The sequence below is a fragment of the Myotis davidii genome, unplaced genomic scaffold (assembly GCF_000327345.1).
Source record: "Myotis davidii unplaced genomic scaffold, ASM32734v1 scaffold1854, whole genome shotgun sequence".
NCBI classification, from domain to species: Eukaryota; Metazoa; Chordata; class Mammalia; order Chiroptera; family Vespertilionidae; genus Myotis; species Myotis davidii.
Genome location: NW_006285243.1, coordinates 108,924 through 112,578, shown reverse-complemented (window position 1 = coordinate 112,578; position 3,655 = coordinate 108,924).

Here is a 3,655-nt window from a genome sequence, read left to right as displayed (position 1 = left end):
TCCTTTATCTTGTACTCACTACATCTAGCACAGAACAGGAGCTCAAACAACACTGGTTCAGAAGAATTCCAATGCAGCCAAAGTTTGTTAGCCCAGAACTAAAATGCCAGCTTTACCCCTTACAGCCTGTGAGGTTTGAGAAAATGGTCTAACCTCTCTGAGACTCAAATGCCTTATCTATAAAATGAAGAAAATGCTACCTATTGTGCAGCGCTGTGGTAAAGATTCAAGATGATAAATGTAAAGGGTAACTGGCTGACTACCTACTGAGCAGATGTTCAATAAAAGACCCTGGTGATGGAGCTTCTTGTAGCCACTTTTGGACTCTAGCTCCTCAGCTGCTACACCAAATCCTCTAAAGATGACACAAGCCTTTTAGCTGGCCTCCCTCTGGTCACAATGCATGCCACAAAGTTGAATTCCTACCCCTTGCCTCCCCCCTTCCATCTCATCCATCCTGCACACCCTTGCCAGATTCAGTTTCTTATAACCCTGATTTTAGCACATCACCCTGCTACTTACCAAATTATTTCACATTGCCTACAAAATTTGGGCCAAACCCCTTTGCCTGACCTTCAGGATTTCCTCTCCCTGCAGCCTCCTCCAGGTTTCCTAGCCTTTCTCCTCTGCCCCTTAGGCCCAGCCCCCAATACACAGGGGCTTATTCATTCTGGGAGATATGGTCACCCCAATATCACCTCTCCCAAGAAATGGGCCTTCCTAGTGTGTCTTCTTGGTGCCCCAACTTTCTCCTCAAGCTGCTGAGGTTCCCTGCCCAGCTTGCCTGGAACAACAGGAACTCATAGGGAGACCTACTTGCCACTCCCCTCTCAGGCTCCCAAATCTCCTTAGAGAGGAATGTATCTGAGATGGATGCCTTGCCTGCAGAGTAAGGCTTCCACTACATTAGTACTAACACAGCAATAAGACTGGAGACTGGAAATAGGCACCAACCACCCCCAGCCCCATCCCAATTCAGATGAAAAACAAGAGAGCAATTAACCTTAGGCAAACAGATGTGATGAGGCAGCCAAAGGAAGCCTGCAGAGGAGAAAATAGGTCAAGTGAACAATGGAGACCCCTGACTTTCCTATGTATCCACTCCCATGCGCAAACCATAAACTATGTGAGAGGCCAGTTAAGGTAACTGAAGTTTGACAGGGGACCAGGATCAGTGTGCTTTGAGGAAGAAGCCTTGAATTAGGGGACAGTAGCTTTGTGCTTCTGTGTAAATTGGGCAAATATCTTCTTTGTTCTGGGCCTCAGTTTCCCCATCTAGAAACGGGAGATTGGGCCAGGTGTTCACTTGCCCCAGGTTTAGTGAGAAGCTGGGGGAAGGGTAGTTCTGTGCCCACGTTTATAGCACCTGCTGAGTGGGGCTTGATGGGGGCATGTGATTTTGGTGGTCTTAAGCTTCTCTGGGAGGCCTGGATCCCTGGCTCGTTGAGCCCAGTCCACCACTTCAAGACCAAGATGCACTGTGGCCCAGCTTTACTTCTCACACCTGTACTCCACAACTCTACCCAACATAATACTCTTTCAAAATTCACTAGGCCTGTCCTGTGAATATTTTATGTTTGTCCAGAGAGGAGAGGTACCACAACAGGTACAGTCCAGCCATCTTCTCCTCCCCACCCCTGAGAAAAGCTGCAGCCCTAATAGGGCAGGCTGAGAAGTGCTGGCTGCAGAAGGGGGCTTAGTATCTGCTTGAAAGCCACAGGGGGGAAACCTGCAGGAGATGAAAGCAATGAAAGCTCTACAACAAGAAATGCAGATCAAAGGGTCACAAAGGCCCCTGCAACACTATCATGCCTGCCTCTTACTCTACCAAGATTCCTTGAGCCATTTTCACCATTGCCCATATTATCCTCTAATACCAAAAGGGGAGGTTCAGGGGAGCAATGCACCCTCATTCAGCTGGCACCTGCATTTCTGCAGTGGTCCTGGTTTCCCTCCCTGCCTTGCCAGGGATACACTTACACATACACGGGTTTGAAAAATAAGACCAAGAAAAGGAGATGAAAGGCTCTGTGATTATTTATTCAGAGAACCAAAGTTGGAGGTTGGAGAAATGGTTTAACACACATGAAACCTCCAATGGATTGTTAAGCAGAAGAGCAATGGTGCCAGATGCCCTCAACTCCACCCCCAACACACACACACACACACACACACACACACACACACACACACACCACAATTTAAGTATAGCATGAGAGGCTCAGATTAGCTCTGAGAACTTCCTGGCAGCAACATGGGTAAGGTGATACAGGAAGGCAATGAAATACCACCTCTGGGAGTTTTACCTTTATCACCTATCTTAACTGCCTGGACAAGATTCGAAGCAGGGAAACTTATGGAATAACACTGGGAATGCCTTCTTCTAGCCTCAAGTAGCCTATTTGTACGTGAGGGGGCTGGAAGCCTCTTCTTCCTTTTTGGTTTTGTAAGCAAGCCAGTGACCTGCCAGGCTTCTACTATTCTCCTCCTTCCCTTATTCCCCTGGAGCAGCCAGCTGAGCAGGGCTGTTCCCTCCTCTACTCCCCCACCACACACACACACACACACACACACACACACACACACACACACACACACACTTTCTAAGAGTGTACATGTAATAGTTCTTAAGGAATTTTTCACACCTCCACTATGCTAGAAGAGAATCATTGGACTGGCAATATCTTCCAACTACTTCCCTCCCTTCTGAAAGTTTTAACCCCTTTGACAGGCTGCAGACAAAGATCAAGAAGCACAAAAGAGTCATGTTAGGGGAGGAGGGGCTCCCAGATGGGGCCCTCAAGCTAACCAACACCCCTTCACTCTTGAGGAATGGCTGAGGTGAGGTGAGGTGAGGTGAGGTGAGGTGAGGTGTTGGTTAACCCCTTCCCCAACAATTTTTTTGTTAAAAACGTTTCTTTTTCAGACTAATTTTTTTATTTTGGTTCTATATAGTATTTTTGATGCTGGTTATGAAAACAGTTTGTAACTCGTCTTCCTATAAACCATATTTTTTTTACCATATTTTCTTAGTATACTCGTCGACGACTGAAAAAGAACATTTTGTGAAAACGTGTATACACGTTTCTGCCGGGGAAGGAGTTAATGAGGTGTGTTTTGAACGGAGGCCATTGGACACAGTGGAAATAGCCACTGCACAGGAAGCAGAAGCCTATCCCCCTATTACTAAACGCTGTGTGACCTTAAGCAAGTCCCATTTACTTTCCAGGGCTCAGGATTCCCATATGTAAGCACATAAGTCCAAACTGGTACTCCATGAAGGCCTGTATAGTTGGAAGGAAGGAGATCAGCAGAGGCCTGAGGGACACTTAGACTCCACCCCATTGGTATGTAGGCTCCAGGCTCTCTCGTTCCCCCTCCCCAACCCCGACAAGGCAGAAGGGAGACTGATATGGTACAACTTCCCTCTAGAGATAGCCAACCCGCCCAGTTCTACTTCCAGATCCAAAGGTGGCCTCTTACCTGCCCAACATATGACATGCTTCTAATCTTTGTCTAAGACTCCACACTAAAACCCCAATTTATTATGGCATATTTACACACACACACACACACACACACACCAAAACCTCCTAATTCCCCATTCTTTGATGGTCCCTTTCCCCATGATCAGATCCCCATTCAATACCCTGGC